The sequence below is a fragment of the Myotis nattereri genome (genome assembly GCF_964212035.1).
Source record: "Myotis nattereri genome assembly, chromosome: 17".
NCBI lineage: Eukaryota > Metazoa > Chordata > Mammalia > Chiroptera > Vespertilionidae > Myotis > Myotis nattereri.
Window position 1 is genome coordinate 34905247 of NC_138092.1, and position 12404 is coordinate 34917650.

Here is a 12404-nt window from a genome sequence, read left to right on the forward strand (position 1 = left end):
AGATCAATGGGCAGCTTTAAAGGGTTATAGTCAGGGGCGTAACAGGATACTATTTGATTTTAAGAGAATATAGTGTATGGAGAACAGATGGAAGTGGAAAAGATGGGAGAAAGGACCATCAGGAGGCTGGCAGGGTAAACCAAAGAAATGATAAACTTGGTCCAAGTAGTTGCGGGGGGAGTGGGGGGGGGAGGGGGAGTGCGGCGGGGGGGGGGGGGCGGGGGGAGAGAAAGGAAGGCAGTAGACTTCAGAGAGCTTTAGAAAGGAGAACTGAATTGGCCTGGTTGATGGACCAGGCATGGGCCAAACAGAGAATAAATGAAGAAAGATAGACATATTTCTGGCTGGGCCCATAAATGATACTGTATAGATGCCATATCACTTCCTGCTAATGGCAGCTTTGGAAACCAGACTTGGACCGACAGGAAACAGGAGACAACAAGGACTTCTTGGCTTAGGTAAATCTAATTTTTGAAAGTGCAAACTGGAAGTGGTGTGGAGAATGGTTGCAAGGGGAAGACTGGTCGAAGATGGACACCAAGGTGATGGGATGAGGAGGGTGTTAAATGCTGACAGGGTACAGCTGCTCAAAGCAGGGGGCCCCTCCCAGCACTGGTGATCCTGGCCCAAGCATAGTTTAATGAAAGAGAGGATTTTAATTGAAGAGTTGTATGTGCATGTACTAAAAAAAAATTTAAGTAGTATAAAATGTTATGCTCTGAGAAACAGTGCATCCCAGTCCTGGGCTTTTTCTCCCCTGGAACTTTGCATTTTACATACTCTCCAGAAACGTTCTACATGCACACAAATGTGAGAACATGTATTATGTACACGCTCTCTCTGTGTGTATCCACTTTTGTTTTTTATGAGGTTACTATACACACTCTTTTTTTAAAAAAAATACATTTTATTGATTTTTTACAGAGAGGAAGGGAGAGAGTTAGAAACATCGATGAGAGAGAAACATCAATCAGCCGCCTCCTGCACATCTCCCACTGGGGATGTGCCCGCAACCCAGGCACATGCCCTTGACCGGAATTGAACCCGGGACCCTTCAGTTCACAGGCCGACGCTCTATCCACTGAGCCAAACCAGTTTCAGCACTATACACACTCTTATGCCTTGTTATTTTTTAACTGTGAAACTGTATTAAGCCATTTTATATCAGCTCACGTACATCTATTTCATTACCTTTGATGTCTACCATGGATATACACTGACAGTTGTCTCACAAGCCTCCTATTGATGAATATTTAAGTCAAACATGGTTTTAAAGTGCTCTTGCCTGTCCTCATTCCTGCCCACTCTCCTCAGCTCTTGATGTACTTGCTGCTCTAAACTACTCATGGTCTCACTCAGGGTGACTTTCTCCTTTCACCTTTTCACACAAATCTCTTTTCAGATCAGCAGTAAGAGGACTCCCCCTGCAGCCACAAGAATTTAGCACATCCCACCACTTCTCTTCTACCTGGGAATCATCTGTGATGGTGGCAGGTATTTGGCTTATCAGATTCATATTTCACCAATCTTTTCTCTAAATTTGTAAAGTGTGCTTTGAAAGTCCTGTACTTTTCCAGCCACACCAAGGGTGTGCTAAATTCTAAAATGTCACAGCCCACTGCCAGTCAGCGACTAGTTCTTTGCAAGTAAGAACTAAGCTCAGACTTTTCCCACTTCTCAGAGATGGAACTTTCAAAAAGGCTGATCAAGAGCTCCTCTGACACTTTACTCTCAGAGGACATGTCAGTTGATATGAGGCCTGAATTGCATTCATTTGTTAAAGTCACCAGGGTGCTTAGATATTCAGCAGACTTTGGTGAACAGACATCTGTTCCTGTAAGTATTGTTCCTGATAGTCTTCCTATTGTCTTTTTCTAAGAATTGTGGACATTTTATCCTCTATTGCCTTTCATAGTTTGGGCCCCCTTCTTTCTCCCCAACTCAGATTTTAGCTGAAAGCCTTGATTAGGAGATCAATCTGCCTGCCTGCCAAGTCATTGATGGCTTTCAAAGGCCTCGCGGCATTCCTTGCAAGGTGTCTATTGTCTGGTAGCCAAGGTCATCAGGAGAAAACCAAATTGTGATCTTTGACACCCTCCCAAGCTAGCTTCCTTTATTTTCCTTTCTCAAAGTCTGTACAAGAAGAGATAAAATATTCCCTAGGGCCCTATGTACTTTTCTCACCTGGAACAAAGTTGATGAACATACAGTTTCTTTTTATTGCATATTTCCTTTCCATATAAATCAATTTAAGGCTCTTCATGTCATCAGGAAGTAGTACATCTCCAGACTGACCAAGCACAGTAGATGTGCTCTGTACTTCCCTGTCACCTCTGCTCTCTTTCCCCATGCCTTGGGGAGATATAAGTTTATGTTATACTCTATATGATGTTCGCACAACGAGAAAAATCACATAATGATGCATTTCTCTGAACGTTTCCCCATTGGTAAGTGGTGTGTAACTACTTACAGGAGAGTTGGTTTTTTTTGTTTTATTCAGGCTGTCAACTGATTAGGTGGAGAGCAATCTGCTTTATTCATTCCCCTGATTCAAATGTTTATCTCATCCCAAAATACCCTTACATACACACCCAGAATAATGTTTGACCAAATATCTAAGTACTCCATGCCTAGTCAAGTGGACACATAACATGAACCATCATACCAATATCACCAATAGGCCTAGTAATTATCTCTAATTGCCACAAAGACCCATGTGGAAAGTACTTTTATTCCCATTTTCTCTAGATATTTATTTAACAAGTGTTTGTATATTTAAGAGATGAGGAAACCGAGGTTCAGAGAGTTGAAATAACTTGCAGCAGAGCTTGTAAATGGCAGAACCAGGATTCTAATCTAGGTTTCAATGACTTCATTTGGCATTCTTCACCGGTGTAATCACTGCCTCTCTGCACTGGTGCTGTTATCCCCACAGATCCTGAGGCTCCATGCTTGAGGTGGGACAGGTCTGAAGGCATTATCTGTTGGTCAAAGCTCAAGGGCAGTAGTGGGGAAGGGGGCTCATTTTTATCGTCACTTGTATGAACATATTGGACATGAGTGCAACTTAGAGCTACTAGGAAGGTTCTGCTTTCCTTTGCCTTTGAGGCAATCCATAGAATATTAATAGTTCCTACCCGTTATTGAAAGCAATGTGCTTATGCTTGGCATAGATGATATCACTTACTGTTCAGAATGGCCCTGTGTTCTTCCCACCACCCCACTCTGCTGTGGGAGGGACAGGATAACAGAGCCACCATGGGCTGCCAAGGGTAGGTACTGTGAGACATCCCTCTTAAAATACTGTCCTCAGAGCCACCAGGAACACCCCATATTCCCTTAAATGGCCCCATGGGCCAGTCTAATCCTGTTCCATCCTTCCTCCAAATCTTCCCATAAAACCAGTTGAAAGTGTGCATGAATCAATAATTCTGCAGGTATGTACTGTCTGCTGATTCAGCCAAGGAACAGGCCTGGGCTTTCCCTTCACTTGGTTTGCTCCTCATGCCTGACATGTCACTGCTCCTCACTATCCATTCCCACTAGCACTTTCTGGAAATGCTGTCCAGTTGAAAACTCACTGTAAGTCCCGAGATCAATCTTATTTAAAGGAGACTGCTCTTACCCTCTTCCTACAGCACTCTCTGCGTTGCTCCCTGCGAGTCTGCTTGTGACAATCTAAGCAGTCTTTCCACTATTGCTGAGTTAGCTTTGGCCATAGCAAACCTTTTGTCTTAAAGAGGAGGAATCTGAGACTCAGGAGGGTGTGTCTTATTTAAATTCACAGTTAAAAGTCAAGTCATCCATTTCCCAGGCCCCCTGGCATACCCCATAGATATCAATTCTGATGGGGTGGGGGTTGGGCAGCCTCAGGTTCGACCCTGAGTGGGGAGGAAGGCTCAAGGACAGCATGTCTCCAAGGCAGCGCTTGAGGGGCAGACTGCACCAAATGACAAGGGAGGTCAGCACCTCTTTCACATCTGCAGCACATACAGTGATGCACAATGATGAAGGTGCAGCACAAAGTAAAGTATTGGTAGAGAAATTGGGATAGGAAGTCATTTTCTATGAACAGAAGCAGATTCCCTTTGGTCTGCATGCTTCACCAGAAGGCTGGGGCCCCCATTCCCAACGGAAGTGGCTTTGGCGTGTATCATGTGTTTCTAGAAAATCAGCTCATCTTTAAGTTCCCTTGGACAAAACATCCACTTTATTGCTTGGCCTGAGATTCCTGGAATTGGGAGATCTATGTTCCTACCCAGGCTCCACCACCCAGTGGATTCTCTATGGCACTTTTGTAAGCAAACAGGCACGCATTTGGGCTAAGTCTAAGATGACGTTTCCAGGTCAGACCCCTAGTTTGGCTCCCTCTATCTCCTCTGGTGTTGTTTCCAGAGCCTGTGAACAGGTGACAGGAACTAAGGGTGAATGGGCCTTATTTCAGCCAAGGCTCTGAGAACACTCTATTGGATAAACATTTACACAAGGAAACAATCACTGGTGGCAACTTTCAAAAGAAAGGAAGATAAGACTTCTTACTGCGTACAAGATCCTTCTGCTTCTTAATTTTCTAAACATAAAGGGTAAGTGGCCTTCAGGTGCTTTGAGGGCATGGAGACCATTGTTGAGAAGGCAGCACACTCTAGAGGTGGATAAAGAATTTGGAAGATACCCAGAGACATCGGTGCTAGTTCTGGCTGCCAAGGACTTGCTGGTGCCTTTGGACAAAGCATCCACTTTATTGTTTCACCCGAGATTCCTGGAATTGGGAGATGTCTCTTCCTACCCTGGCTCTGTTAGTAACTGTCTGATGTTGACATGAAACTCCTCTGAGCCCCAGTTTCTTGGTTTGTAAAATGGGAATAACAACACTTTCTCTGTCTACCTGTCCCAGTTGTTGTATAGGCCAAACAAACCTATGTGAAAACACACTGTTAACATTAGAGTGCTCTGTATTTCCTCCTGTGATGTAGGACATACTAGTAATGTCTTTTGCTGAAAGTGAGGCACAAGATTGGAGGAGGATGATGGAGAATGGTAAAAGGACTAAGGCCCTCCTGAGACACACAGAAAGACGCAAGGCTGAGTTGCAGCTGGGATTGGAGATCATGGGTCTGTGGTGGCAACATTCACCGCACCAGTGGATGTACAAATGAACATTGGCTGGGGTGGTAAAAGGAATTAGGGGTATTGACAAGGGAATGGTTACAATGGTGACCCTGGAGTCAACAGGGAAAGGGTTGAAGAAAGGGACACAGTTGATAAATTTGGGGAGCTGACAAGTGTTAGTGAGATGTAAATGCCACGTGTGCTATGGAGTTAGCTGACGAAGTAGGCAATGGTGGGCAGAAAGTATAAGGCTGGGGTTGAAGGTTTGAGAGCTGGAGGACATCTGGATATCTGAGTAGGACAAAGAGCTGTGAGGGAGGGGGTGCTGGCTGGGAGGAGCACCCGGGAGTTGAAGGGCCCCAGGTCAGTGACAGGAGTTGGCGTTGAGAGAATGAGAGCCGAGTGCTAAGGTCCTGAGAGAATATGGGTGAGTTATCAGACCTGGGGATAACTAGAGGGAGGACAAGGAACCTGTGGATGGAGGTATATCAAAGGTGGGGGGTTGGCTGAGTGTCTGGAAAGGCTGAGAGAAGCATAATGCTGATGCTGCTTCTGGGTAAGGGTGGCCCAGAAAACAGAATGGCCTAGAGCAGTGGTCAGCAAACTCATTAGTCAACAGAGCCAAATATCAACAGTACAACGATTGAAATTTCTTTTGAGAGCCAAATTTTTTAAACTTAAACTATATAGGTAGGTACATTGTTATTAACTTAATTAGGGTACTCCTAAGGCTTAGGAAGAGCCACACTCAAGGGGCCAAAGAGCTGCATGTGGCTCGCGAGCCGCAGTTTGTCAACCACAAGCCTAGAGGTATGCTCAGATTTAAAATTTGATAAGAATTACATAAAAAACAAGTCATTTTACATATAGATACTCAGAAGTTGTAGGGGCATCTTGGCCTCAATATGCAAATATATAAACATTTTAAGAGGTAACTCCTTTTAATCATTGATATTTTTAATATAACAGGCCCAATGGCATGCCAGTTAGCACCAGTGGATGAGGGCCACACATTGTTAAATTTTCTGGAATTTTGCAAGCTAGATGTCATGTTAGTAGCTTGAAATAAGCCTGGGAAGAAATAGTTACAGCATGAAAATCTGCAAACTAGGTCCTTTCCTCCCCTGGAAATCTGGTGGTAAACATTTCCCAGCACACCACTGAATAGGCCTAAATATAACCTCCAAATCTGCCCGACTTTGCAGTCCTGTTGTGGGTTTAATTGTGTCACTAACAGTGGTCATCCTAACCCTTGGTACCTGTGAATGTGACCTTATTTGGAAAAGGACTTTTGCAGATGTTACTCAGGCGTAAATTTAGATGAGGCTGCACTGGAGTAGGGTGGGCCCTTAAGCCAATAGACTGGTGTCTTTGTAAGAAGAGGAGACAGAGGAAAGACACCACGTGAAGACACAGACACGGGGAATGCCATGGTGATGGAGGCAGAGACGGAGGTACATATGCCAAGGATTGCAGCAACCCCAGGAGCTAAGAGGAAGTCATGAATCAGACTCTCCCTCGAGCTGCCAGAGGAACCAACCCTGCTGACGCCTTGATTTCAGACTTCAACCCCCAGAACTGAGAGAGAGAGTCCACTTCAGCTGTTCTACGTCGCCCAGTTTGTGCTACCTTGTTACAGGAGTGCTAGGAAACTGATACCCTGTCATGCCAGCGTCAAGTTTGGGCATGAGGCAAGTGGAAGTTCCCCAGTGTGAACTGCAAGGGGGAGCTCCCTCCCTGTTCCCTGTGCTCTGGTTCCCAGAAATCTTCCCTCCTAACTCCTCTAGCTCGGATGTTCTATCTATACCATCGTCTGGCCCTTCTTGTAGGCTGCCTTGTAGTGTGGGTTATGCTTTTACATGAAGATATGTTGCCTCTTCTTCTAGGTGGTGACCAGAGGTTATAAACTCAGCTGTCTCATGGGTCCAGGTTGCTGACTGGGATGCCAGGGGAACCATTTCAGACTGGCATGTGTGTCTGCCTTTAAATAAAATACTTTCTCTACCCTGCTGGCCGAGGAAAATCCGACTAAGACCTGTTGTTTTGGGACCTCTGCATGTCCTCAGAATGGGGGTGGGGGTGGGGGGGAAATCTTTTGGTCTTTGCCTCCCTCCAACAGCAGCTAACGAGCATTCATTACTATTTGTGAATTTGCTTGCTGCTTAGATCTCTCCGGTCTTGTCCGGCCCAGCCAATGAGTGCATGGGTCTGAGACAGGGCTGGGCAAACTTTTTGACTCGAGGGCCACAATGGGTTCTTAAACTGGACCAGAGGGCCAGAACAAAAGCATGGATGGAGTGTTTGTGTGAACTAATATAAATTCAAAGTAAACATCATTACATAAAAGGGTACGGTCTTTTTTTTTTTTTAGTTTTATTCATTTCAAACGGGCCGGATCCGGCCCGCGGGCCGTAGTTTGCCCACGCCTGGTCTGAGACCTTAGAAGCTCAACAATTGCCCAAAGTTTCTTTTCAGATAAAAACTTCAAAAGAGAGTTTTGTAAGATTATATTTTATATCCCACACTGACTCGACACTATTGCAAAACTTCAGCTTCAGAAGAATGCACCAAGAGGGCGGAGCCCCTTCTAGGCAAAGCTTGCCCTACCCTAATGTTTCTGTGAGTGTTTTTCTTGGCAGTTCTTGGAATCTCAGGTGGCTGAGAGAGGGAGGTGTCAGGGACACTGGAGGGTGACTTGGGGCGAGGAGTATTTCCAAGTTGAAACTCCCATTTACAGTTCATTTCTTTTTGAACACCAGAGGGCGATGCAGGCCTACTGAATAGCTGACCACCTTGCTTTAAACTTGAGATCCTGGGAACCAGTCTTTTCTTTTTCTTTTTTTTTAATGTGAGAACCAATGCTGAATTGAATATTTGTTCGTTGGACTATGTGTTTTGCTCAGGCATCTAAGAAAGTTACAGAGAAGGCTATTGAGACCACTTGGATGTCCAAGCTCTGGGGCCTGGGGCTGGGATACCCACAGAAAGGTGCTGGGCAAGGTTGCAGCTTCCTCTGTGGGGAAGCACTTGTCACTCATCCTCTCACCCAATCTTGAGACTGTCTAGTTCTGGTCGGCTCTGTGGGAAGGTTTGGACTGTGTCCAAGGTAAGAGCTACCTTGTGTTAGGACCCAGCTTGTTATTTCCAGGGCCATTTTACTTGTAAATTGGTTCCACAAGATTGCTCTACCTAGTGTCTGGAAGTGAGGCCTGGCTCTGAGTGAATGAAGAAGGCCAAGAGGTTGCAGAGGCCCTAATGGTTAATATGGGCAGCGCTGGGGCTCTGGTGATGGTGGCAGCTGACTAGGCTGTGTGTCTGTGGTCATGGACCAGCTCCTTCCAACACCCTCTGACAGTGAGGAGAGATCCGCAGAATGTTCATGGTTTCTGGAGAATTATGGAAAACTGTACATTCATCAAAGAATCTGGAAGGAGCAGAAGTAGAGCAGTTGGGAACATTTATGGGAATCTTGATAGTGGTGAGGGCACTGGGAAGGGGAGATGGGCTTGGCTTTGGAGCTCTGAGGCCTGTGGGCAGGTGCCCCCTGGGCAGCAGGGACAAGACACCACTAGCATCAGAGCCCATCTAATTCTGTATGTCCAGAACTCTTGGATGTGTGTGTGCAGTTGTAGAAGAATCTGCACCCTACTTGGCGACTTATTTGGAAAGGGGCTGTCCATCTTCTTCCCCTGGGAGAGGCGGCTCTGTTTTAGCTATTCGGCTCTGGGGACCAGCCAGTGGCATTCAGCAGAGAGCTAGCCTGTTCTTTCCAATAGCGTGTTGTCAGCAACAAAGCACCCACTTACTACACAAGATAGAAAAAGGCCTTGAAGAACAAAAGCACTGCCAATGAGTTGACTACTATTTAGTGGCCACAGTGGTTCATATGAACATGAAAACTGATAAAATGAGGGAGAATGTATATCTATAATAAAGGCACAAGGTCACTGTCATCTGACAACTAGGTTGAAATGTACCACTGAGAAGATCTACTGTGGACACTAGAAGTTGGTGCAGGGCCATGGTCTGCATGGTGCGGTGGGCCCAGAAGGCAGACAGGACTTGCCTGCTTCCTAGGTCTTTGACCATTGTTGGGGCTGTTTAGCCATGTACATGAATAAGATAGGATCCTGTTTGTCATATACAATTCTATTGCTCAATTCAGCCTTTTTATTTAACAAGGATATAAAAGACCAGGATTTGCAGGCAGAACACTTAGATTGGACTCCTGTTCCAGCTTTTATTTCTCGTTATCCATGTTCATGCTTAGGGAAGTCACATGACAACACTTAGCCAGTTATCTCTTTCTTAAAATGGGCATTGAGTACCAAACAATGTATACATGTGAAAATACTTGGGAAATTACCAAGTGTGATATAAGGACAGTTATTAATTTCTAGAGGGCATCCTTAGCATTTCCTTCTCTCAAATATTTATCTGTTACTTGAGCTGGGTGAAGATTCATTTGAAAGGGTGCTTAGAGTTAAGATAAAGATATATTTTTAGTCCAATCTTACTACTACTAAAAAGCCAAATAAAAAGGAATGAGAACTAGTTTGTGCACTCTACAATTTGTAGGTTACATTCATGGTTAGCCACATTCAAATGACAATTTGCAGAACAATCACTGTTTATATTGGAAACACTATTGAAAGAACTTTGTCTTGAGCAAAAGTTTTTGTCTTCTATCTTTTTTAGCTGCTTAACATAAGAGACATCTTGGGCTAATGTGAAAAGGGAACAACTATTGGCAAAGTCAAGGATCAAGGTTTTGTTTATAGACATTTTGTCAGATAAACACATCGGTTGGACCCGAAGCCTCCTTGGTTTATTACAGCAATTGCTTACTGTGAGTAGGCAACGAGGTGCTTAAATTTCACATCTGTGAAATACATATTACGTTTCCTAGCAGGAGAGGAGACTCAGTCAATATTTTTTCAGTAAACACAGGTCTCATTCAGAGTTCTGTTTAATCAAATAGATATTGTCCTTGACACTGAACTACACGCTGGGCCTCATTAATGAACGTGACTATTGGTAGTTCCTTGTTTAAAGCCGTCACTCCATTTTATTTTTCTTGAGCTTTAACACACACACACCATCTGGTGCAAGGGAGTACAGCAGGCAGCAGTTCCCTGGAATGAGACTGTCAACTCCTGAAGCAAAGCTCTCTGATGCAGTCTAAACTCACTGCCACGGTCAAGATTCATTCCCAGCTGCTCTGCTCCTGCTCCTTCCAGGCCCTTCGGTGAGCTGGACACAGCTTTCCTGATTGCTTTAGAAATCATGAACATTCTGCCAGACTGTCCTCACTATCAGAAGGTGTAGATTCTTCCTCTGCAAAATCAGGAAGTGGACGTACCAACCTTATACTTTCTAGGTTTTCAATGGAATAATCTAGTTACATGTTAGTTACTATAATCACCATCATCACCATCTCTGAATCCCTCACAACCCCCAGCATAGTGCCCTGCACTATGATAACAAGGGAGCAATTACCAGTCACTGGATCCCATTCACTGATGAATTCTAGATTTGGAATGAAATTAATCAGATTGCACTTTCAATTTCTTTTCTTTTCAAAAAAATATATCTTTATTGATTTCAGAGAGAAAGAGAGAGGAAGAGATAAAACATCAATGATGAGAGAGAATCATTGATCTGCTACCTTTTGCACTCCCTAACTCCTACCTCACCCCCCTCACCCCCACACACACTGGGGAGTAAGCCCACAACCCGGCCATGTGCCCTGACTGGGAATCGAACCGTGACCTCCTGGCTCATAGGTCAAGGATCAACCACTTATGCTAAAAGTGCAATTTCTTAAAGCACTTTTAGCATACCATGTTCTGATTTGGTGTGTGTGTTGGGGTGGGGTTGGGGGGCAGTGCGGGGAAGCAGCACAGAGAGAGTAACTACTTACCAATTGTTCAAACCCCAACCCTAGAGAACAATCGTTAGATCTGTGCTTACAAAAGTTCCAAGTATCATTCTTGGTACACTGTACTAGACATTTGACAAAAGGTCTGAGAGATAAAAGAGTTCCTATTTTATTGTTTTGCAGAAAAGACACAGGCTGACAGTGACTTGCCTAGAGTCTAAGAAAAAGGCATGTTGTTTTTGGATATTCCTTCTTGAGTTAAACTATGTGAAGCCAAATTTTATTTTGTGTTTAATCACATGGGAGCCATTATCTTCAGTAAATATTTCCTTAGGACGTCCAGGCAATGGAAAATTCCTCCAGAGGCTGCATAGTCGGCAGGTGTTTTCCATGTTACTTAACTGAAGAGCTCTCTGCTCGTCAGATGGAGTGAATAAGGGAAGTGGCTATCAGTGTCTCTCAACCCGGCAGCTCTTTAGAACCGCTCAGAGCCTAAAAGTGTCTGAGCCTGGCCCCAGTCTGCAAGATTTTGCTTTGGGATATTCTGGCCAGGCATCAAAATTCTTAAAATCTTTTTTAAGTGACCCTAAGAAGAGTTTCCATCTAGTTCTTCCCGCTCAGCATTCTGTGATTCTATGCTTTCTCCATATTTATCAGGCACATTAAAATTCCATCCTCTTTGTAACCTTCCTCAATAGGGACATTTTTTTAACTTCAGAAAATTATGAAGCCTAATAGAAATTAACAAATTTGCCCTTCTGAAATATAAACACTTGATTTTACAGAAGAATTGCCAGGATTGTTCTGTAGTTATGTCTGAGATGCCATCGGAATGGTAACCAAAAGCCTCTTAATTATACAAAATCGAAGTTATCACCTGTCTTTCCTCTTTCTAAATTCATTTAACAGAATAAAGCTTTCCCAGATGATTCTTCCCTTTAAAATTTACAAAGTGGTGGCCTGAATTCCATGAATTATTATAATAATACTAGAGGCCCGATGCACAAAATTTGTACAAGAGTAGGCCTTCCTACCCCTTGGCTGCTGGCACTGGCTTCCCTCTGGCACCTGGGACCCAGGCTTCCCTTGCAGCCCCATCCGGAAGGTTGTCTGGAAGGACGTCTGGTCTAATTAGCATATTATGCTTTTATTATTATAAACAATGTAGATGGGTAATAGTAATAATGAGAGCAATAATAATGTCTTTGTTCATTGTTTTGGGCTGTTTAGATTAGGATTTACTTGTTGGGGCCATGTGCACTTGCACATCACATGTTCATAATGAGTAGTGTTTGCACCTGCTAAGATAGGAAGTTTAAATGAAAGACTATGTACCCTAATGTTTATGATAGATTATTTTGGTTGAATATTCAAACTTGTCTAGCACTGGCTGCAGATTCTGTGCTGATGTACT